A 26,186-nucleotide genomic window follows, 5' to 3' on the forward strand; every position below is an offset into this window, starting at 1 on the left:
ACACCAGCAGTCCTTAACGGCAGTTCTACCAATGCTAGTGCAGCCAATTGTGGAACCAAAAAATAACAACTACATTTAAGTACCTGTAGGATGCAAGACCCACCATTTTTTCAAACAACTGTAACATTGCCAGACTACCCCTCCACTCAGTCCTGTAGTGATTGTACAACACCAACCAAAAACTCCAGATATGCAATTACCCACTGTTAGAAATGGAGTCTTTGGTTGACAGTCTGGTTACCCCCTGTTCAAGCAAGGACCCTCACTCTAGTTAGGATAAAAGAGAATCACCCTCAGCTAACCCCTGCTTACCCCCTTGGTAGCTTGGCAGAGCAGTAGGCTTAACCTCAGAGTGCTAGGTGTAAAGGATTTGTACCAACACACACAGTAACTTAATGAAAACACTACAAAATGACACAACACCAGTTTAGAAAAATAGGAAATATTTATCTAGACAAAACAAGACCAAAACGACAAAAATCCAACATACACAAGTCAAGTTATGATTTTTTAAAGGATTAAAATAAAAAGAGTCTTTAGGTAGTTGTAACACCACACTAGCGCTGCTAGCGTGAAAATGTACCTGGTTTGCGTCAAAAATAACCCCGCACGGGCGGTGTGCGTCGAAAGTAACCCTGCACGGCTGTGTGCGTCGAAAACAACTCGGCACGGCGGTGCGTGTTGAAAAAGCCAGCCACACGACGATCCGAAAGTCCCGCGGCGCAGGGTGCGATCTCTCAGCCTCCGTCAGCGATGCTGCGCGTCGTTTCTCCTGCTCCGGGCGTCGGTTTTTCGGTCGCGTTTCCTGCGGCGTCGTTTCTCAGCTGCGGAACCGGCGTCGCGTCGTTTTCTCAGCCGCGATCGGATTCGCGTCGATCTTTTCTCCGCACGGCGCTCGGTGCGTGTATTTTTGTCCTTAGGCTGCCAGCCTCTCCTTTCAGGGTCCCAGGAACTGGAAGGGCACCACAGAGCAGAGTAGGGGTCTCTCCAGAGACTCCAGGTGCTGGCAGGAAGAAGTCTTTGCTATCCCTGAGACTTCAACAACAGGAGGCAAGCTCTACATCAAGCCCTTGGAGATTTCTTCTTCAAGATGGAAGGCACACAAAGTCCAGTCTTTGCCCTCTTACTCTGGCAGAAGCAGCACTGCAGGAAAGCTCCACAAAGCACAGTCACAGGCAGGGCAGCACTTTTTCCTCAGCTATCAGCTCTTCTCCAGGCAGAGGTTCCTCTTGGTTCCAGAAGTGTTTCTAAAGTATGTAAGTTTGGGTGCCCTTCTTATACCCATTTTAGTCTTTGAAGTCACCTTTCTTCAAAGGGGACTCACACCTTCTTGTGAAATCCTGCCTTGCCCAGGCAAGGCCTCAGACACACACCAGGGGGCTGGAGACAGCATTGTCAGAGGCAGGCACAGTCCTTACAGATGAGAGTGACCACTCCACCCCTCCCTCCTAGCAGAGATAGCTAATCAGGAAATGCAGATCACACCCCAGCTCCCTTTGTGTCACTGTCTGGTGTGAGGTGAAAAACAACCCAACTGTCAAACTGACCCAGACAGGGAATCCACAAACAAGGCAGAGTCACAGAATGGTTTAAGCAAGGAAATGCTCACTTTCTAAAAGTGGCATTTCCAAACGCACAATCTTAAAATCAACTTTACTAAAAGATGTATTTTTAAATTGTGAGTTCAGGGATCCCAAACTCCACATGTCCATCTACTCTCTAGGGGAATCTACACTTTAATCATATTTAAAGGTAGCCCCCATATTATCCTATGAGAGAGAGACAGACCTTGCAACAGTGAAAACGAAATTGGCAGTATTTCACTGTCAGGACATATAAACCACATTACTATATGTCCTACCTTATCCATACACTGCACCCTGCCCTTGGGGCTACCTAGGGCCTACCTTAGGGGTGCCTTACATGTAAGGAAAGGGAAGGTTTAGGCCTGGCAAGTGGGTACACTTGCCAAGTCGAATTTACAGTGTAAAAATACACATACAGACACTGCAGGGGCAGGTCTGAGACAGGATTACAGAGCTACTTATGTGGGTGGCACAACCAGTGCTGCAGGCCCACTAGTAGCATTTGATTTACAGGCCCTGGCACCTCTAGTGCACATTACTAGGGACTTACTAGTAATTCAAATATGCCAATCATGGCTGAACCACTTACATACAATTTAAACAGGAGCACTTGCACTTTAGCACTGGTTAGCAGTGGTAAAGTGCCCAGAGTAACAAAAACAGCAAAATCAGAGTCCAGCACACATCAACAACCTGGGGAACAGAGGCAAAAAGTTAAGGGAGACCACGCCAAGGATGAAAAGTCTAACACGTGTCCCCCCCAGCTAAAAGTGGGGAGCAACTACCCAACCTCATGGGAGTTCTCATCACTAAGGCGGAAGAACCTGGACAGACCATCAGCATTGGCGTGCTCTGTACCGGGTCGATGTTCCACCGTAAAGTCCATCCCCTGTAGGGAAATGGACCACCTCAACAGTTTTGGGTTCTCACCCCTCATCTGCATTAACCATCTGAGGGGTCTGTGGTCGGTCTGAACTCGGAAGTGAGTCCCAAACAAGTAGGGTCTTAGCTTCTTCAGTGCCCAGACCACAGCAAACGCTTCACGTTCTATGGCACTCCACCTACGTTCCCTGGGTAGTAACCTCCTGCTAATGAAGGCTACGGGTTGATCTAGGCCCTCTTCATTCAGCTGTGAGAGTACTGCTCCAATACCATGCTCTGAGGCGTCTGTCTGTACAACAAACTCCGTGGAGTAGTCAGGTGCCTTCAGCACAGGTGCTGTGCACATGGCAGCCTTCAGGGCATCAAAAGCGTTCTGGCAAGCCTCTGTCCAGATCACTTTCTTGGGTTGCTTCTTAGAAGTCAACTCAGTTAAGGGGGTAACAATGGTACCATATCCCTTAACGAACCTCCGATAGTATCCTGTGAGACCTAAAAAGGCTCTCACTTCAGTCTGGGTCTTGGGAGGCTCCCAAGCCAGAATCGTGTCAATCTTAGGCTGTAGGGGTGCCACCTGGCCACTCCCCACCTGGTGTCCTAAGTACACAACAGAACCCTGCCCTATTTGGCACTTGCTCGCCTTAATAGTGAGGCCTGCCTTCTGCAGGGCCTCTAACACTCTCCAGAGGTGTTGCAGGTGTTCCTCCCATGTGGAACTAAACACAGCAATGTCATCCAGGTAGGCGGCACTGAACTCATCCAGTCCTGCCAACACCTGGTTGACCAACCTCTGAAAGGTGGCAGGGGCATTCTTCATCCCAAAGGGCATCACATTGAAGTGGAAGTGCCCATCGGGGGTAGAGAATGCTGACCTCTCCTTTGCCCCTTCAGTTAAGGCAATCTGCCAGTACCCAGATGTTAAATCAAACGTACTGAGGTACTTGGCAGCTCCTAACCGATCAATGAGCTCATCAGCTCGGAGGATGGGGTGTGCGTCAGTCTTGCTGACCGCATTGAGACCCCGGTAGTCCACACAGAACCTAAGTTCTGGAGTGGCACCAGGAGCAGCAGCCTTTGGGACCAAGACCACTGGGCTGGCCCAAGGACTGCTGGAGTGCTCAATAACCCTTAGGGCTAACATTTTGGAGACTTCCTCCTTAATGCAAGCCCTCACCCTGTCAGTCACCCTGTAAACCTTATGTTTAACAGGTGTACTGTCCCCAGTGTCCACATCATGTGTGCACAGGTGTGTGACTCCTGGGATCAGGGAAAACAGTGAGGCGAACTGTCCCAGCACGTGGCGACAGTCCCTCTGCTGTTCCTCAGTCAGGGAGGGGGAGAGGATCACTCCCTCCACAGACCCATCTTTCTCTCCTGCAGACAGGAGGTCAGGAAGAGGCTCACTCTCTTCCTCCACCCCGTCATCTGTCGCTAGGAGCATGGATAGCTCAGTTCGCTCAAAGTGTGGTTTGAGGCGGTTGACATGTAGGACCCTCAAGGGGTTCCTGGGGGATTGCAAGTCTACCAGATAGGTGACCTCGCTCTTTCTTTCCACCACCTCAAAAGGCCCAGTCCACTTATCTTGGAGAGCCCTAGGCTCCACTGGTGCCATGACCCACACTTTTTGCCCAGGCTGAAACTCAACCAGAGTGGCATTCTGGTCGTACCACCGTTTCATATCCTCCTGGCTTGCTTCCAGGTTCTCCTGAGCGAGACTCCTGAAGCGGGCAGTCTGGTTTCTTAGTGCCAGCATGTAGCTAAATACATCCTGGGGTGGTTTACTAGGAGCTTCCTCCAAAGCCTCCTTCACCAGACTGAGCGGTCCCCTCACAGGGTGGCCATAGATGAGCTCAAAGGGGCTAAAGCCAAGTCCCTTTTGAGGCACCTCCCTGTAAGCGAACAGAAGGCATGGCAAGAGGACGTCCCACTTACGCCTCAAGGGCTCTGACAGGCCCTGAATCATGCCTTTCAAGGTGCGGTTGAATCTCTCAACCAGACCATTACTTTGGGGGTGGTAAGGGGTGGTGAACTTGTAGGTTACCCCACACACCTTCCACAGAGACTTCATATAAGTGGATATGAAGTTTGTACCTCTATCAGATACCACCTCCTTGGGGAACCCCATGCGGGTAAAAACCCCCATCAAGGCACGTCCCACCACGGGGGCAGTGACCGTCCTTAGAGGAATAGCTTCTGGGTACCGTGTGGCGTGGTCCACCAAGACCAGGATGAACCTGTTGCCCATGGCTGTCTTGGGATCCAGAGGCCCCACAATGTCAATTCCTACCCTTTCAAAGGGAGTACTGACTACCGGTAAAGGTTGGAGGGGAGCTTTGCATTTCCCCCCACTCTTGCCACTTGCCTGACAAGTCTGACAAGATCTACAATAAGCAGCTGACTGCTTGTTCATCAAGGGCCAGTAAAAGTGGGAGACAAGCCTCTTATAGGTCTTGTCCTGCCCTAGATGTCCTGCCAAAGGCACATCATGAGCCAAACCCAGTAGGAAGGTCCTGAAGTCCTGGGGTACCACCAGCATACGAGCTGACCCCGGCTCAGGAACCTTAGGCTCACTATACAGGAGGCCATCCTCCCAATAAATCAGGTGAGTACCTGGCGCCTTGCCAGCCGCCTGGGCTGCAGCCTGCTGCCGCAGTCCCTCAAGAGTAGGGCACTCCTTCTGCGCTGTGCAGAATACTTCCCTGGTGGGTCCCCCTTCCTGCTGCCACTGCGACAGCTCAGGGACCTCCCCCAGTTCAGCCACCTGTTCCCCTGTAGGTTCCGGGGCATCACCCTCAGGCTCTGCCTCCTCCCGGACCGTGGGAACTTCTGGGGCGGGTTTCCCGCGCCTCCTGCCTTTCCTCTTCTTGGCGGTCCCCTGGGCCACTGTTTCAGGCTCCAGGGGCTCTTGACTACCCTGATTGGCTGCCATAGACCGGGTGGATACGCATACCCACCCGGGCAGACCCAACATCTCCAAGTGAGACCTGTGTTCCACCTCCTTCCAAGGGGAATCTTCCAGGTCGTTGCCTAGCAAACTATCAACAGGCATGGTTGGACTCACAGCTACTTTCCAGGAACCTGAGACCCCCCCCCATTCAAAGGGAACCTGCGCCACTCTGCAGAGGCGCTCAGAATTGTCTACTGCAACTGCTTGGTGAAGTACCCGGGGATCAATCTGCTCTTCAGACACCAGGTGACTCCTCACTGTAGTCACACTGGCTCCTGTGTCTCTTAGAGCCTCCACCCTCTGTCCATTGATGGTCACCCATTGCCTGTACTTCTTAGTGTTATCAGGCACTAGGTTTCTCTGGACCATCTCACTGTCCCCTAGTGAGACAAGGGTCATTTCTGCTGGTTCCCACCCACCTGAAACCAACTCCTCCCCAAGCGCTACACTGGCCAAACCCTGGGACGGTGCACCAGTGGGTGCCGGTGTACTTTTGGGGCATTTGGGGTCCCCCCTCACATGACCCACCTGGTCACATGAATAGCACTTACGTAGGGGACCACCTGTCACTGGCTTCCCTTTGGAAAACCATGACTTCTTTTCACTGGGGGGTTGGGAATCCTTACCCTGGGAATCAGTTTGGGGCCCTTTAGAGAACTCATCCTGTTTGCCCTTACCCCCCCCTTTCTTCTGAGAGGGACCCTGCCCACCCTTGGCGTGGTCTCCCCCATACCTCTTCTGGACCCTGGTGCTCTCCCAGCGGTCCGCTTCCTGTGCAAGCTTCCTGGGGTCAGTCAGCTTGCTGTCAATGAGGTGCTGGCGCAGCTCTGGAAAACATAAACTGTACAAGTGCTCCCAAGCAATTAAATTGTAAAGCCCCTCATATGTGTTTACCTTACTGCCCTTCACCCAACCATCCAGTGACCTGCAACAAGAATCAACACATTCCAACCATGTTTGGGATTCCTTTCTCTTGTAGGACCTAAACTTCTCCTTGTACTGCTCAGGGGTGAGACCATACCTGGTAAGTAAGGCCTCCTTCATGGCAGGGTAGGTGAGACTCTGAGCATCCCCTAAGGCCGTCAGTGTGTCCCTCCCCTCTGCCTCAAAATGCTTCCACAGGGCTGCCCCCCAATGAGCTTCAGGGACCAGGTTCATGTGGAGAGCTGACTCATAACCCTTGAACCACAAGTAGATATCATCCTCCCTCTTATAATCCCTTACAAGGTCTTTTGGGATGTGTACCCTTCTTTCAGGCTGCACTGTAGAATTGCTGCCACCATCCTTACTGGACTGACTCCTCTGATCAATCTCTTTTAAACTGAGCTCATGAGCCATGTTTATCTTCCTTTCCTCAAGGGCCAGCTTTCTCTGTTCCACCTCTAGACTGAGCTTTTTCAGCTCCAATTGGTACTCCCTCTCTGCCTGTCTGTCCTGTAACTCTCCAGGTGTCAGACTCTTGGAGGACACACTGCTACCTGCCCTGGAGATTCTCCCCTGAGACATAGCAGGCCCACCCACTACATCAGTGTGAGTGACTTGCAACTCCTCTTCCCCCTCTGGCTCCTCATCTGTGTGCCCCTCAGCTGCTTTGGCTGTCACCCAGGCCCTCAGCGCCTTTTGCAGCTCATCCTTCTTGGATGAGCTCTTAATGGGACAGCCAACATTACTACAAAACTGCTTCAACTGAGCCACTTTGTAGCTCTCCAATTTCTCCAAGTCAAAAGCAGCTTCAGCTAGGGCATCTCCAGACTGAGACATGATGAGAGGTTAAAAAAAATATGCACAGTTCCAAAAACAGAAAAGCAAGTTCTCAAATGAAGTTCCAGAAAAGTCAATCACGGGATCAGCGAAAAAAAAAAGAAACTGAATGCAGACAAAAAACAGTCCAAGTAAAAAAACAAAAAAAATCACAAGACTAGTAGTATGTGGTCACGTAGTGGTCTGAGATCAAAACCGTAGTGTACACTTAATTACTGTATGTCAAGTACAAATACAAGTCCAAATCCCGACCGCTGGTCACCAATGTTAGAAATGGGGTCTTTGGTTGACAGTCTGGTTACCCCCTGTTCAAGCAAGGACCCTCACTCTAGTTAGGATAAAAGAGAATCACCCTCAGCTAACCCCTGCTTACCCCCTTGGTAGCTTGGCAGAGCAGTAGGCTTAACCTCAGAGTGCTAGGTGTAAAGTATTTGTACCAACACACACAGTAACTTAATGAAAACACTACAAAATGACACAACACCAGTTTAGAAAAATAGGAAATATTTATCTAGACAAAACAAGACCAAAACGACAAAAATCCAACATACACAAGTCAAGTTATGATTTTTTAAAGGTTTAAAATAAAAAGAGTCTTTAGGTAGTTGTAACACCACACTAGCGCTGCTAGCGTGAAAATGTACCTGGTTTGCGTCAAAAATAACCCCGCACGGGCGGTGTGCGTCGAAAGTAACCCTGCACGGCTGTGTGCGTCGAAAACAACTCGGCACGGCGGTGCGTGTTGAAAAAGCCAGCCACACGACGATCCGAAAGTCCCGCGGCGCAGGGTGCGATCTCTCAGCCTACGTCAGCGATGCTGCGCGTCGTTTCTCCTGCTCCGGGCGTCGGTTTTTCGGTCGCGTTTCCTGCGGCGTCGTTTCTCAGCTGCGGAACCGGCGTCGCGTCGTTTTCTCAGCCGCGATCGGATTTGCGTCGATCTTTTCCCCGCACGGCGCTCGGTGCGTGTATTTTTGTCCTTAGGCTGCCAGCCTCTCCTTTCAGGGTCCCAGGAACTGGAAGGGCACCACAGAGCAGAGTAGGGGTCTCTCCAGAGACTCCAGGTGCTGGCAGGAAGAAGTCTTTGCTATCCCTGAGACTTCAACAACAGGAGGCAAGCTCTACATCAAGCCCTTGGAGATTTCTTCTTCAAGATGGAAGGCACACAAAGTCCAGTCTTTGCCCTCTTACTCTGGCAGAAGCAGCACTGCAGGAAAGCTCCACAAAGCACAGTCACAGGCAGGGCAGCACTTTTTCCTCAGCTATCAGCTCTTCTCCAGGCAGAGGTTCCTCTTGGTTCCAGAAGTGTTTCTAAAGTTTGTAAGTTTGGGTGCCCTTCTTATACCCATTTTAGTCTTTGAAGTCACCTTTCTTCAAAGGGGACTCACACCTTCTTGTGAAATCCTGCCTTGCCCAGGCAAGGCCTCAGACACACACCAGGGGGCTGGAGACAGCATTGTCAGAGGCAGGCACAGTCCTTTCAGATGAGAGTGACCACTCCACCCCTCCCTCCTAGCAGAGATAGCTAATCAGGAAATGCAGATCACACCCCAGCTCCCTTTGTGTCACTGTCTGGTGTGAGGTGAAAAACAACCCAACTGTCAAACTGACCCAGACAGGGAATCCACAAACAAGGCAGAGTCACAGAATGGTTTAAGCAAGGAAATGCTCACTTTCTAAAAGTGGCATTTCCAAACGCACAATCTTAAAATCAACTTTACTAAAAGATGTATTTTTAAATTGTGAGTTCAGGGATCCCAAACTCCACATGTCCATTTACTCTCTAGGGGAATCTACACTTTAATCATATTTAAAGGTAGCCCCCATATTATCCTATGAAAGAGAGACAGACCTTGCAACAGTGAAAACGAAATTGGCAGTATTTCACTGTCAGGACATATAAACCACATTACTATATGTCCTACCTTATCCATACACTGCACCCTGCCCTTGGGGCTACCTAGGGCCTACCTTAGGGGTGCCTTACATGTAAGGAAAGGGAAGGTTTAGGCCTGGCAAGTGGGTACACTTGCCAAGTCGAATTTACAGTGTAAAAATACACATACAGACACTGCAGGGGCAGGTCTGAGACAGGATTACAGAGCTACTTATGTGGGTGGCACAACCAGTGCTGCAGGCCCACTAGTAGCATTTGATTTACAGGCCCTGGCACCTCTAGTGCACATTACTAGGGACTTACTAGTAATTCAAATATGCCAATCATGGCTGAACCACTTACATACAATTTAAACAGGAGCACTTGCACTTTAGCACTGGTTAGCAGTGGTAAAGTGCCCAGAGTAACAAAAACAGCAAAATCAGAGTCCAGCACACATCAACAACCTGGGGAACAGAGGCAAAAAGTTAAGGGAGACCACGCCAAGGATGAAAAGTCTAACACCCACTGAAGCACCCTAAGGAAGAAGCACCATGACAACTTATGAAGACACCTCCTGGGATCTTGACAAGTCGGCCTCCGCAGGTCGAGCTTATACAGTCAATAAGGCTGTTCCTCCTAATCCTATTAAGTCTGGTTCTCTACCTCAAGACCTTTAGCTTGGATTATCTCCCTAGATCTATCATACTCCTAAAGGATCAAGGAGGATAGAGAAGGACAATTTCACGCTCTCACTCAGCACTTCATTTGGGGGGACGATCAGTTTCATCTAATAAATCGACTGGAGGAGAAGGAAACTGGACAACATTTGATCACCAAGTCAGGGGCACGAATGGAAGATGAGGAAGACATGGCGCGTGGCCACCCTATAATTGGGGGAGACAGCCGAAGGGGAGCAAAGGCAAGCAGGACTGGGCTGAACGAGCAGAGCAAGAGCAAAGCTACTGTCCAGCAAATCTACAAGAAAAGAAAATGCACAGAACCCTTCCCCCCACGCAAGTTCAGGCAAAGAACTTCTCATACCTAAGTACAAAGGAATGGGAAAACATGCTAGCCTTATATGCTAATGATGCTTCACTAAACTCCAGTCCCATTTCAGCATGCAATAGGGAAATACGAGGTGGTCATTGGCCACTTCTTCTCAGAACACTACAGAGTACGGTGGAGACAATGAATTACCAAGCAAAGAAAATGGACATACAGATTAGTCTCTTAGATACCCTGGTCATATACATTTCAGGGATTGATGAAACTATTTCAGCCCTGAATGACTTGCTAAGAAGAGTACAATCAGGTATGTTTGGCACTGGGCAAGGCTGCAATTGCTTACCCATTCTGGATACACTGGCAACTCTCCCTGAGACTATGCCCCAACTACTCAAAGACCTAACAGAAGCTGCCAAACAAAGGACACCTCCCAGAACCCATCCTGTGAACATGTTACAGCCCTACTTGGCTCCAAATGTCACTCCCAGAACCCATTCCCTTGAACATATTATAGCCCTACATGGCTCCTGAGGGACCTGGGGTGAAAGAGGGGGAGATGGAGCCAGTTAGTCCCATCGCAGCTCAGCCCCAGGGTGAGGATCCCCGGTCATCAACATAACAGAAAAACGCAGTTCTTGGGGACCCACACCCGGGTTCAACAGACACAAAAGCACAAACTCACAGCACAGAACGAGAAGATCACATGACAGGCTCAATCCCCAATGGCCACAGAGTTAAGAAAAGGAAGGGACACAATAAAACACTTCTATGCACAAAGAAGGGAACTGCCCATTAATCACACCGGCATCATTCAACAGACTGGGAGGAGGCTGCAGAAGAAGCAGATGTAGGAAGAGAAAACACTTATGGGACTATAGAGACTACTGAAGCAGGAGAGATAGACTTAAGGTGGCCCTATCGAAGCAGTTAGATACTGTGGACTGCACAGCCTATCTAAACCACCCCATAAAACCACCTGGAAGTTTGCAAAGGCGATGTCAACTTAAAATCTCTACCACACAGCCATCCAAAAAAGTGCTTCACAAAGAACAAGCCACAGAAGAAAAAGACCCATCACCTAGCTACAGGCAAAAGTGTTCATCCTCCAAATCATCAAATGATCGCTCCCTGCCAATGAGAATCAAGGACATCTCAAGTCTGGTGCCTACAATTCAGCACAGATAACTGGGTCCCGAAAGGGCTAAAAACCACCATGGACAATTGGGTCTTGAAAGGGCCATAGTAATCACCATCAACATGTTGGAACCCATCAACAACCAAGATGAGGCACATATTACCCAGCCAGGAAACTCAGCACCCTTTATGGGCAGAAAAGACATGGGGAGGATCCCACAAACATCTGCTAAGTTGTAAGCATGCTACTATACCAGGCTTATATATCCGAAGGTCCCTTAGATAGCCTTCGATAGCCTCAACAGAAGCAATGTCTTGAAACGGACATGCTCCAATGTCTTGCACAAGAATGTTACATCAAAAGACATTGTTTTGATTATGTTTCTTGAGCCCTGCCATTGACAACATAGAGAAACCACCACAATCACTTGGGGTTTGCTGACATAGCACAGAAGGAAACCTTTAATAGGTGGGGAATGACAATTTCAGCACGAAGTAGTATAGGTTACCCATAACCATATTTACTTTAAGTGCTCAAGTCTTGAGAAACACTCAGAGTAAATTTCCAGGGCTTAATAGAAATGAGCATAAAGACCAAGCCTGGAGGTGAAGCCCAAAGGTCAGTGCAGAACCAGACTGGGGCAGGTTATTGGGCACTTTGAACATGACCAGGAAACTATAATGACAATGAGTAATAAAAAAAAAACATTGAGAGTCTGCTCCTGGAATATCAACAGCCTGGCCAGCCAGCCCTCTGAGAAGTCCAGAGGACCTCGATTATTTGCACTCCTTCCAAGTGGTGCTACTACAAAAAACATGGCTGTGGAGCTCAGTGCCATTGGAAGGCTTTACCAACTTCTTTACTCCTGCACCTAAAGACCACAAACATGGGCACTGGAAGGGTGAGCTTGCAATCTACACAACAGCAGAAAAGGACATAGAAGGTAGAGACATGGGAGAATTTGCAGATTGCCAGTAACCAGTGGAAATGGTTCCAAACTCCCCTGAAGGCATTTCTAAAACCATAATTATTGTGAATGTACACAACCACCCAAACATAAAGGTGAGGACAGAGTCTGTGGCCAAGCTGATCATGAAGCTAAGATAAGAGATAGCTGACACTGAATGTATAATTTCAGGTGAATTCAATATGTGGCTCATGGTCTCGCCCCCTCAAATGAAATAACAGAGCACAGGAATCTCCCTGGGCCATACTTCACCAAGCAAAAAGGGAGAGGCACAAAACATATAAAAAGAGGCCAACTGCTGCTTGGTGACTTAGAACACCTTGGCCTATGAGTTGTGAATGAGTGCTTTGCCCTGGACATACTGCCAGGGCATTCATATCACTCGAAAACAGGTACATCTTTGATTCACTACACCCTGATAAACCTTCCCCTAATGCAATTTGCATTCTCTCTTGGATATGGCGAGAGATCAGAAAGCGATCATCTCCCACAGGAGATAGCTCTATCAATTTCCTTTGGTGAACATACAACATACTAACGGTCAACACCTCCCTCCCCAGAGTGGCTAATTCAAATATCACTGAGTCTCTCTGGGTGCACTTTTTATCGGGACATTTAAACTCAGAGACCCCTTTTCATCTCAGGAAGGACTATCTCATGATGACAGCGCTGCAACCCAGACACATGCTTGATGCACAGCAAACTTCTTTGGATGCAGACAAAGAGTCAGCAATGGTTAGCTGGGAGATTTCCCCACATACACCACCAACAGCCACAAAGGGGCCACCTCTGCCAATCAACCCCGGCTCGACAAAATAGTGCCGAACCTACATCAACCATCAGCTCTAATGATTTTAGTAACCACATCTTTTTAATCAGCATACAGGCCATTCAGAGACAAATTTCTATGGGGTGCCAAGACGGGTCACCAGGCACAAATCAGATTCCTCTGGTGATATATAAACAAGAACCTTCTTACTGGGAAGAAAAAATATCCCCTTTATTTAACTACGTCATAAAGTGGAACCATACTCCCACCTCATAGAATGGCTCAATCATCTCTCCAACCTTCAAAGGGTGAGACAAAGGGAACCTAGAGAACTATCGCCTGGTAGGGTTAATAGACAACAAGGCCAAATATTATGAAGTGACCGTTCTTGAAAAGTGACAGGACTGGGGAACGACAAACACTATAACAAACAGTATAATACCACCAAATCCAACTGGCTTCACATAGCACATAGAAACAACAGTGAACATCATGGCTCTCTCCCTGCTGAACGTCCTTGCAATCATGAACAACCACCCAGGTCACCTATGTTTCATAGAATACAAATCCACCTTTGACTGGGATGCATGCTGGCCTTGACTCTCTTTAACCTTTTTCTATCAGATCTCCTGAATAGTCAACTGCCATGCACCAGAATTGGGGGCCTCCAGCTTTCAAATTGACTCTACATTGATGATTTAGTGCTAGTCAACAGGACCAAGGTGGGGCTACAATGACTCCTAGATGCCACGTTAGCCTACTCTACGACCAATAACTTAAGAACATGAAAAAGGCAAAAACACGAATAATCCAAAGAAAAGGATTGAAAAAACATTTCTGGTTTCTGGGTAGAGACAAGATAGAGCTTGTGAATGTTTACAAGTTCCTTATTCAGTGGCAATGAAAGATTCGCTAAACAACTGGAGGAATTTAGAAAAGGAGGAAATGCATTGGCAGTTGGCCTAGGGACCTTGTGCAGGAAGTTGAACGGGCATACACTAACCCCTGTTATATATGTGGCTCAAGTCAAAATCTGTCCTACATTATCTTACGACAGGAAGGCCCTAAGGAGCCAGGACTGGGCTTCCTGGGAAAACCCAATAATTAAATTTATAGGTCCATTTTGTGCCTCTCAATTTATGTCACCCGCACAAATCTGCCTGGAGTTTGGCTCAGTGAAGCAATTCTTCAGTCAGATAGCAACTCTCAGCACTCTGGCGCCTCACCTTTGCTTTGAAATTCAAGACAGGGAACATTCTCTGGCAAAAGCCTAATTACAACTGGTCCTCACTACACTTGCCCTTTTTTCTGCATGAGTCTCACCATTAATCCATTTTGAATTTAAATAACTGACAAAATCTGCTTCCCAAGCATCATCGTTATTGGAGGATAAAGCAAGTCTGGCAAAGTGCAGTAATGCCTGAATGACTCTTGGTAATTACTCCAAGACCAAACCTCAAAGCTACCTAAGAGAACCTTCCAACATCCAGATTAAAGAACAGTTCCTAAAATACAGGCCAGGTGTACTGCCTCGTCTGAAGCATTATTCTTCATGGACCAGACTGAAAAACCAAGGAACCTGCAGGCAATGCAGCCAAGGAGCAGAGGATATTCTTCATGCATTAAGCTTGTGAAAAGCCACTCTGGAAGACCTTTGTGCACTTGTGCGAAGGGAACTGATTGCAAGAGGCATAAAGACATGCACAGAGGTGGTGGTAGCCTTCTTCATCTCAGCAGATCCTCGACTGAACTGCATGATGGTGAAATTTCTCAAGAGGGTAGAAAAAAAGAGTGTTAGCCAAAGAGCTCATGGATTAACAAAACAGCTACAAACCTGATGCATATAATCAAGGTAGGCGGGGGAGCAATAGAAAAATCACCCCCTATTAACTATGGCACAAATAACGTAATGTAACCACTTTGGATAGTCAAGGGTATCCAAAGCCAAATGGAAGGGGAATGAAATAGGCCCTTTAAGTTTTAAGCCCCTTGTGGGGTGGAGTTGTGCACCTGTAGGAGCACTTAGATTTTACCAATGAAGGCGTAGACACTTGACTAGTCAGTCGATTTGGGGACCGTCGGTCATCCTAAAGATTAATGCCAAGAAACAGTAGGAGGTTACCCCCTGGGAGGACAAACTGCCCAATTCATAAGCGCACAAGCACTTTATCAACCATGACACAAGCACCTTGTAGGGTAGCTTTAAGAATAACACCCAGGTACAGAAATCTGTTAAACACCCTGGCACCATCACACACTACCCCTCCCAAATGCTTTAGCATGTATCTCACCTAAGGCACTTTAACAGCTAGCTGCAAAAGGGCAACATGGGGCAGTGTAAAGATTAACTATAAAAACCACAATGCAAGAGCGGCAGCAGATTCATAGGTACACTGCCACTTTAATCCTCAGATTGGCAATCATGGCAAGAAGTAAAGTCACTAGCACTTCACTAGCTCGTGGGTAGCCTCTTAATCTAATGCATATTGGACAGTAGAGGTTAAAAGCACTTTACCCCAAAGACACCTCTGATAGCATAACTCTAACATCTCTGAATTGTTAGCAGAAACTCTCCACTCAGCCAATGGAATCATCATGTATGGGGGGCTAACTATTGTTCTGCTTTCCTTCTTATCTCGTAATCAGAGCTTACAGAACCTGTCAAGAATGCACTTCTGATTTCAAAGAAGACTTTTATTGTTGTTAATTCTTCTAAAACCACAAGTTCGTGAGAGACAAATTAATTGATTTCAAGCACACGTTATTGAAAACGAAATATATCACAGTTTGCAATATACACAGCAGGTTATATTTATAAGATATTGAATGCAAAGCAAAACAAATACTTCACCGTGTGAGAAACTGTTTACAGCTTCATCTTTCTGGGGTCTGCAAGTTGATGACTCCTGTCAACTGCGAGAAAGAGATTTATCTACCCACACGGGAGACTGGCAACTGGCGCCAAGTTCCAGTCCGAAGTCAGGCAGATTCGAATCTAATTCTCTGAAGCCCTGAGACATCCGTTACAAAGGTGTGCCCCCTCCTCTCAGACTCGGGAAAACTACGCAAGCCTTTGGAGACTTGCCAGATCTCCTAGACTGCTCCTCTTCCCAAGCTCGAGCAGAGAGAAAAACACCCAATGCACCCTCTCTTATCAGGTCTAGTCTACTGTGAGAAGAAAACAGCTTGGTTCATCTTGTGCAAAAACACAGCTTGGAAAAATACAGCTTGGATTCTCAACTGCAATGTCTAACTCCACGTTAAAGGCAATAGGCAGCTAACCTGAATATCAAATACAATGTCTAATGTCATGTCAAAGCCAATAGGCAGCTAAGCTGAATACAAAATGTAAGGTCTAATATCATGTCAAAGCCAATAGGCAGCTGAGCTGAATACAAAATGCAATGTCTAATATCATGTCAAAGCCAATAGGCAACTGAGCTGAATACAAAATGTAATATATAATATCATGTCAATAGGCAGAATACAGAATGTAATGGCTAATGCAATGTCAAAGCCCATAGGCGGCTAAACTAAATACAGAAAGTAATGGCTAATGCCATGTCAAAGCCAATAGGCGGCTAAACTGAACAAAACATACAATGTGCTACTGATGAACATTGAGCAACTAATATGCGCAGTGGTGAAACACAAAGTCATTGGTCAAACAAAAATAATCGCACCACATTCCACCCTTTGACCAATTAATTTTTGTTTCACATATCTCTTGTTTCAAACAAAAACAAAAAACAAAAAAACATCAGCACAACAAAAAAACATTATCAGCAAGTCAGATTTGAATGATCAAAGCAATCCCTGTAAAGCAATAGAAGTGGATTAACATATAGATCTCATAACCTTTCACATCAGATTCATCTACACAGAAAAGACTGAAACATTTATACTCTGCAATTTGATGTAGCATGAGTACTACTCATGTAAAGGTGCACGGTCCACCTGAAAGGTATGCTGGAAGATAAGCGAAAGTCAGAGTTCCACACGAAAAAACACAACTTAGTTCCAGTGGAAGAATGCAATCAAACAAGTTGAACTTGAACTGAAGGCGCCATTTGCGCAAAATGGATCCATGGTGCTGGCACTTTACTCAGCCAGGTTCAGGTTGGGGGTTCGGTCCCTTCCCCGACCCCACACGCACACACCCGAAGGGGGACCACACAGCACACTCAGGGACAGTGGCGAAACTTGGTAGGATCTGCAAAAGAAACAAGTATGACTTTTCTTGCAAATAACATTTGTCATTTAAAATGTACCCTTCCTCTTTCTTTCCCTGTTTTATAATCAGCAGGACGTTTTTGGGGCCCTTTATTATAATTTCTGAAGGTTCTGGAGGGTCATCTGGGGCTTTAACCCACACGTCAGCACTGAGGTTTTTCTCTGCTGCACCACAGCTTCCCTTTTCTTGCACTGTCAGAAGGGCTGGGGCAGACTCCTTCTTTACCAAACCTCCATTCACTGCACTTTTGACAAGTTGGGCCATTCTGTCTCCAATTTGTATGAATAAATCAGGTTCTTTTCTAGTTATCAGCATAATTTCGATTTTTCCTTGGTAATCTGCAGCAATCACTTCCCCTAAAGCCTGATCAATTTGCCACATTTGTCCTGGTAACTTTCCTCTCCCCAACTGCTCCATGACTGCTTGCATGACAGATTACTTTTGTGCGTGCTGCACAGTTTTTATCAAATCTAGTGGAATGTGCATCTCTCTCATCTCTGCCCACCTGTAAGTGGCTTTTTCTCCCAGCTGTTCACATTTCTGGGGCACCCATTTAGCCATCCCCACTAAGGCAGAATTCTGGGTGTACACTTCTCTCTCTGAATTTTTCTCTTTAACATCTGAAAGGGAATTGAACCAGTTAGGTGCAAGCCATGTGGAAAACCAAACGGCTAAACCATTGGCAATGAACCAAGAATCAGTGTAAAAATGACACATCTCATGTAGCTCTTGCTTTAAAATCTGACAAACATTGTACAACGCTGTTCCTTCTCCTGTGCCATAAAACAACATTTCAGTCAATGAATCATTAGTAAAACAAACATGCTTTTTATCTTCAGTGGACACGAATTCAAATGGTGCACTCAATTTCACTAGTGACTCGTTTACCTGTGGTACTCTAGCCCTGTCTTGCAAGTACCATATCCAGTGTATGATTCTAGCTAGGGGCACTATTTTCTTTCCTTGTTCTTGAGTTACATGTACATCAGTTTTTACTTCTTGCACTGCACAGAAACCTAAAGTCTGAATTATTTAATTTACCAAATCACAAGCGCGCAGCTGCATATTATTTTTCACAGTGACCATATACCAAAGTGTTAGGATTTCACTCAAATGAGGGCTATTCAGTTTCCAAAAATCAAACAAGTTAATGAAACTCGGTGTCTCTTGCTTAGGGCAAACAGTAAGAAGCTCTAAAATCTTTCGTTTTACTTCATTTTGCAAGGGTAACTCGTAAATCACATTCTGAGCTCTCTCGTTCTCGTCCGTGTTATCAGTTAAGGAATGCACTTTGACTGCCAAAAAACCTGGCTCACACGGAGGCTCAGAGCAGCCCGAAGCTGTCTTAACCCCCTCATTACTGGAATGGGAAAAGAAAGATTCTTCTAAAACAGCATTTTTATAACTTTCAGCATTATCTTGAATTAATGTATTCTGGCTAATATGCTCACGGAAATTCTCATTTTCATGTTCCAACTGCCTACATTTCTCCTGCATTTCTCTGTAAGCAGATAAAGGTATCCAAACCCTTCTGTCAAAAGGAACATCACTTCTCTCAAAAGGCACATTTTCTAAATATACTTCATCACAACAAAACATGTTTCTCAAAGCACCATCAGGCAGTTTAGCTACACATGCATTTTCAAACATGGTGTGCCGTGCTTCTGTAATTCTCCAAACAACAAAAAACAATTACACTTTTAAATTGTGCACGTAGAAATCTATAATTCGCCTCTGACACCCCACTTCCTTGTACCAAAATGTTCTGCTTTCCTTCTTATCTCGTAATCAGAGCTTACAGAACCTGTCAAGAATGCACTTCTGAGTTCAAAGAAGACTTCTTCTAAAACCACAAGTTCGTGAGAGACGAATAAATTGATTTCAAGCACACGTTAATGAAAACAAAATATATCACAGTTTGCAATATACACAGCAGGTTATATTTATAAGATATTGAATGCAAAGCAAAACAAATACTTCACCGTGTGAGAAACTGTTTACAGCTTCATCTTTCTGGGGTCTGCAAGTTGATGACTCCTGTCAACTGCGAGAAAGAGATTTATCTACCCACACAGGAGACTGGCAACTGGCGCCAAGTTCCAGTCCGAAGTCAGGCAGATTCGAATCTAATGCTCCGAAGCCCTGAGACATCCGTTACAAAGGTGTGCCCCCTCCTCTCAGACTCGGGAAAACTACGCAAGCCTTTGGAGACTGGCCAGATCTCCTAGACTGCTCCTCTTCCCAAGTTCGAGCAGAGATAAAAACACCCAATGTGCCCTCTCTTATCAGGTCTAGTCTACTGTGAGAAGAAAACAGCTTGGTTCATCTTGTGCAAAAACACAGCTTGGAAAAATACAGCTTGGATTCTCAACTGCAATGTCTAACTCCACGTGAAAGGCAATAGGCAGCTAACCTGAATATCAAATACAATGTCTAATGTCATGTCAAAGCCAATAGGCAGCTAAGCTGAATACAAAATGTAAGGTCTAATATCATGTCAAAGCCAATAGGCAGCTGAGCTGAATACAAAATGCAATGTCTAATATCATGTCAAAGCCAATAGGCAGCTGAGCTGAATACAAAATGTAATATATAATATCATGTCAAAGCCAATAGGCAGAATACAGAATGTAATGGCTAATGCAATGTCAAAGCCCATAGGCGGCTAAACTAAATACAGAAAGTAATGGCTAATGCCATGTCAAAGCCAATAGGCGGCTAAACTGAACAAAACATACAATGTGCTACTGATGAACATTGAGCAACTAATATGCGCAGTGGTGAAACACATAGTCATTGGTCAAACAAAACTAATCGCACCACAACTATCTCTCTGTTATTGTGAGGCTGAGCTGTCTACCTTTTTATTGTTGCCTAAACTAGCACTTGGGTTTTTGTATTGTTTCCTTATTCTCTCTATATCTTAAGTGAAACTTGTTTTACTATTAGCTGCAAGGCTTTGCTCCAATGTTAGTCACAAGACCTGTAAGAACATAAGAAATAATTTGGCTTTAATGCTGGATTTGAATTGTGGGCTAATTTGAAGAGTTGTAACGTCTTATGCATTCTAATGGTTTTAATTCATCAAACAATAAACTGAATTACTTACTTACTTACTAGTCTATCCGCCCCAAATGTTCAAAATCTACCCCTTCAGTCAGAAACACTAACATACTATTAAACCAAACCGTGAGCTTGGAATCCATTATGATACCCAGAGCTATTGCTGCAATACTAAAGGGCATGGTTACAAGCACCTAGCGCCTTCCTGCCTCACACTAGTGTTATTTTTTTATGCTAATGTGGAGTTAGGAAGGCTTTTTTGCTGAACCATATTGCACCCCCTTGAGCCACATTATGCCTGTGCCAGGCATAATGTATGCAGGGGGTTGTTCCGGCTCAAGGAGGCGTGCAAAAATGGTGCAGTGAAATCTACAAGAATCTACAAGATGCTCAGAGCAAGCATTAAATGACACACCCACAGAAACTCTAGATGCCTCCTTGTACTTTGCTAGTGCATCAAAGCGCCACAATAGCATCAAAAAGTTTGACGCTATTGGCCTAACAACTGCAATGGTGCACTGTATTGTAAATACAGTGCACCTATGGTGTTGTTATGTGGGGCATGGGTGACACAAGAAAACTGGTGCATCAGCACTGATGTGCCAGTTTCTTGTAAATATGCCCATAAATACTTAATATCTACAGATTTCATTTTCACAACTCCTTCTACATGACTATGACAAGAAGGCATACTAGTTGCCATTCTTTATTAGCCATTCCAGCCACTAGACAATGTTTATAATTTTACCCACAATCATCATCATATTGGCATGTTATTAGCAAAAGATGATTTGCATATATCTGGGTCCAAACTGAGGTGGATTTGGGGCAAAGGAATGATGGGTTGAAGTGCTATCCTGAGCGACTGTTAGTGGCTAGATGCATTCCCTCATCACCTTTTGTGTTTTCTCCATACAAACTGCTCTTTATAGTATTTGTAGCCATAAATAATCACCCCTTCAAAAATGTTGAACCGATAGTCACCCTTCTGCAACCTTCACCAATCTAACTATATGTTCTTTGTCTTTCATAAACATCGCTGTCTTACCTCATGATTCCAGCCATTTGATCATTACCTATCAAACCTGTCCTAAAGTCCCATCTCCTGAATTTGGGGAGTGGTGTCAACTAATTCTGGATCACTCTTATGTGTGTTCCTGCCATTAGATAGTATTTTCTACTGTAACTATGTCAATATGTGTTTATTTACTATTTTGTCTAGGTTCTTTTAATAGTACAAGTGTGTCTAATCTGTTTATTGTCCAAATCTAATACTTACCAAACATCTTACCTAAAAACTTTCATTTGTCTAGCTCAAAATTGCTTACATCCTTAAACCCAACAATTCCATTGCTACAACACAATTTCTAATGTAAATGTTAATTTCTTAATAAATTAATAAATATATAAAAATAATAGTGTATGCTGCCTTACAGTCTTACATTTAGAATAAACAAAAAAAGGTTCGGAGACTATGAGTTATTCGTGCAAGTCATTGTTAAATGATAGGTCTTTAATTTTTTTTTTAGAATATGTAAATGGTTAATTAATGTGGATAATGAGATGGATCACTGATAGCAAAGAGAGTCAGGTTGTAAAAGAAAGCCGGCTGTTCGTCCCTCAGTAATAATTTGTGTTCCGACCTACATGCTGGTAATTGTAGTAATAGTTCAATCACCATGTCAAAGTTATTTCACAGGTGAAAGAAGAGTGAATAGGACATTTTGAAAAGGTTAACATAATATGGGGCGGTGTTTAGCTTGGATGGATCCGGACAACTTCTGGTCATTGTGATGGAGTACATACATTTGTAACATTGTGGATCAGAATAGTTCTACATTGGCGCCTGTTATGAATTAAATAGCACAGATAAGAAAATGGGAAATGATTAGCATGCCTCCTACACAGTAAGTGACTGTTTTTATGGGCAATGTTATATTTTGGAAATGGTTTAAAAAAATTCCTTTTGGGTGGATAGGTGATGTTTGGTGAACAAGAATGGTGTTACTTCATTTCATTGAAGATTGTTTGGAGATGGAAAGGCTTCTACTGAACAGTGAAACTGAGTCACAATCAGACATGTGGTAAGGACCTCCTTTATCTTTGTTGTAATTACAAGTTGAAATATTAATTCTTTATATGAGATCAATTACTAGATCTATGGACATCCATTGCATATGAGATCCCCACCCAGTCCCTCATGCACTTAAGTGCCCGACTTCCACATAGGTATTTGGAAGTCAAGCATACACCTTATATATCATTTTCTTTACATTACAGGCTGCAAATTGAATAGGTTCACACAAAAATATCTTTAAAGGTGAACAACTATTGGCATGGCAAGTATACCTGTATGACTATTGGTCGGAGCGCTAAACATTTTTTTTTACTGTTTCTCACATACAAGTAGTGCTGCTAAACAAGTAAATAAAAGAACATATCTGGTGCAATTTTGCCTTTTAAGAACGTTAATATTTCAGTAAATGTCAATGATCTTTATTGAACCTTTTTTGAATTTGCATGTAAGGGTGGGAATGTCTTTATGTTTTTTGCTTTCATTGATATTACAAGTAAGCTATTTAGATTTATTTAGAGGGGGCTGAGAATCATATTATTAGTTCAATTATATTACTTTTTTTGAGGTGTTGCTAAATAGTTCATATCACTATCTGTGGGTCACCTTGTGTTATTGATAGATTGAAACACATCTTCATGTATCTTAGCTTTATGTCTTAATTAAGGAAAGTTTTACAAATCTTATAAAAGCTCATGGTAACATCATAACAATAAGCTTGGATAATTCCAGGAGTAAAACTAACTTTCTTTAAATACTCCCAAACAAGATTAGACTCTTGCTTATCTGGAAACCAGACAAGCTATATCTCTTCATCTTAGCCCAACTACCTAGATATGCAAGACAACTAGATTCTATTAATGAAGAACAATTAGAAGGAAGGGGAGTTTCTTAGAGGGAAAATGGCGCTCACTACAATGTATATAACAGTAGGCTTAGAACGGTGCTACCAGAGGTCACTCTCCCAAATACCTCAGTTAGGAAAATCACAGAATCACAGAAAATCCTAAAAGCTAAACAACAGGAAGCACTCAAGTCCATATCCAAGTACATCAGCTAATCAATTATTAATGCGTTCCATAGGATATGTCTGTGTTCTTCTTTAATGTTTCATTGTTTCATATAAGACAGCTACAGCCAAGCCAAGGGGCTGCTTTCTAACATCCATGTTTTATAGTTGAATGTAAGGTCTCTATTACTTTATAAAATCAAATAACAGGAAGGTGCTTTTGGGTGTTAGGTGCATTGATTCTTTCAAGAGGATCCCTTCTAAAGAGAATATTTTAGATTGTGCTGGTTAGAATATGAACATAATATGGCAGAATCAAATATTTACTTATTCTGGGGCTTAGGAGATACCCTCACCAATCGTTGGGGCTCATTTCGTACTGTGATCTATTGTAGATCCCAGAGTTCAGTAACTGTCCAAACAGCCGAGACATGCATTCATCTATGAAATGTTAGATGTCTACATAGTAATATGGGTAATGGAGGTTATATCACTGCTACCTAAATGGGAAGATGGGCCATGGGCTCTTCCTTTTGAAAATCTGGACAAATAACTAAGGGCCGCATGTACGAAATGTTTAAGTTGAGGCAAACGGGCAATTGGGCCATTTGCGACTGCTTAAATGCCTTTTCACATGTAGCAACTCTATTTTGCGAGTGTGTAATCTATTACCAACACGCAAAATAGAGTTTGCAATTCGGTGTTAGCAAGGGGCACCCTGAACACTCCCCTTCCTAATACCGAATTCACAGGGGCATGTACGAATAATTTGTGACCAGAATGTGGTTGCAAAACATTCATAATTTACCGACTCCGTGTAGGAGGTGATAGCTCATTCCCAAATGATAAGGGATCTCCAAGGCACCTCTTCCCTTTTGTGAATGTGGCTGCCAACACTTTTTAAGTGCAGGCAGTGGTCCCACAGACCACTGCCTACTCTTAATAAATGAAAATAAACCTTTTAGTTTTGAGATGCATCCCGTTTTTAATTTAAAAAGCAATCACAGACCCAGCAGGCCACCATACGTATAAGTGCAGGCCATTCCTAACGAGTCACATATTGGAGCCTGCCTCATGAATATTGATGAGGCAGGCCCTCTGTGACCCACTTGACAATTGCAAACCGTGTCTGAGACACTGTTGTACATCGCGTTCTGCAAGCAGGCCCTTAGCCAGAAGTATATTTTTGGGGGGTGCCCTCAGCTGTGACCAAACATTAAAGCTATCCACTAAAGGTGCAATGGTTCACCAGTACTGGTTATACGAATAATACTGGTTAAACTAATACATATTGACTCCTAGAATATTGTGGCACAAGAATATTGAGGACAGAATACTGAAAAATAAGTGGCTATAGGGAAGTATAGATGTACTAGTCCAAATTCCACATACACATACCTTGAAGATACATATGTCACATTTGTACATATATATGGAGTAAGGGTATGAGGCCTGTAAGCAGTCCATATCACAATATCATATCCAGCTGGGGGAATGGAGAGAAAGGGGTGTGCTTAGTATGGATGCATTTCAATTTCTCTATCTTCAAATACCTGTGGCATTCTTTTTATATGCTTCCTGACATACATAAAAACAAACACAATCCCCCCGGCAGACCTATCATTTCTGCTAATGGCAGCCTTCTATAACCCACCTCTACTTATCTGGGTTTTTATCTATTGCCACATTTTTCATTTACCCTCTTATTGTAGGGACAGTGCAGATGTCATTACCAAAATTTATGAAATACCCTGGCAGCCCTCATATCTTTTAGTCACCATTGACGTAGTCTCGTCATATACTTGCATTGATCACAAGCTAAGTATTGGAGCTTGTAAACATTTTTTTTAAGGCAATGCTATCTATCTATATGACCACACCACGATGCTACTTGATATGTTTAAGTTCTGTCTTGAAAACAACTACTTTCAATTCAATGATACATTGTACAGGCAAATTACTGGTACAGCAATGGGAAGTTTCTTTGCCCCAAGTTTTGTGCCCCAAGTTTTGTGGATATTATATGGGCTTACAATACATTTGGACAGAGGACAAGGAGAGGTGGACCAGACATATAGCACTCTAGACGAGATACATTGATGATCTCTTACAGGATTTTCATCATAAAAAGACAGCAGGTAATAGCCTGTTACATGCTTATAGTCATCATCTGGCTAAGCTAAAGTAGAGTATTCCCTATAGGGAGCTCCTCAGGGCTAGACAGAATGGCAGCAGCATGGAGGCTTATGAAAAGGAAGAGACAACTATGTTATGTAGATTTTGAGCTATAGATTATCCTCGGAAGGTGTTCTTGTCAGCACCCTTGCAAGAAAGGATCGTTTTGTCCAAAAAGTTTGTGATGATCGGAATGTAAGGTTGATTACCACTTTCAATGCAGAGTCAGCTAAAATCAAAATAATGATCTCAAAACACTGGCATTTGATCAAATCTGATCCTGTCATTGAACATACAGTTTCACCATATCCATTGGTTACCTACCATAAATCGAGGTCAGTGAAAGACATGTTGGTTCATAGTAACATCAGTACCTGCTCAAAGCATGAGGGATGGTTACTGGACCAAAGTGACTTCTATAAGTGTGGTAGCTGTAAAGCATGCATAGGGAGCAAGAACATTAAGAAATATTTATTACCCAAGGGCAAGTGGGGGAAAATCAATAAGTTCACAACATGTAGTAGTGACCTTTGTGTCTATGTTTTGACTTGCCCGTTTGGCCTACGTTATGTAGGGACCACCATATTTCCAGTTAAAAAGTGGATTCTTGAACATTTGAGGGCAGTCAAAAACTGTGATCAAAGTTACCCAATAGGGAGGCATTAAAAGGATGTGTATTCCCAAATTTCTTACACACTCTCTTTCT

The sequence above is a fragment of the Pleurodeles waltl genome, chromosome 6 (assembly GCF_031143425.1).
Source record: "Pleurodeles waltl isolate 20211129_DDA chromosome 6, aPleWal1.hap1.20221129, whole genome shotgun sequence".
NCBI classification, from domain to species: Eukaryota; Metazoa; Chordata; class Amphibia; order Caudata; family Salamandridae; genus Pleurodeles; species Pleurodeles waltl.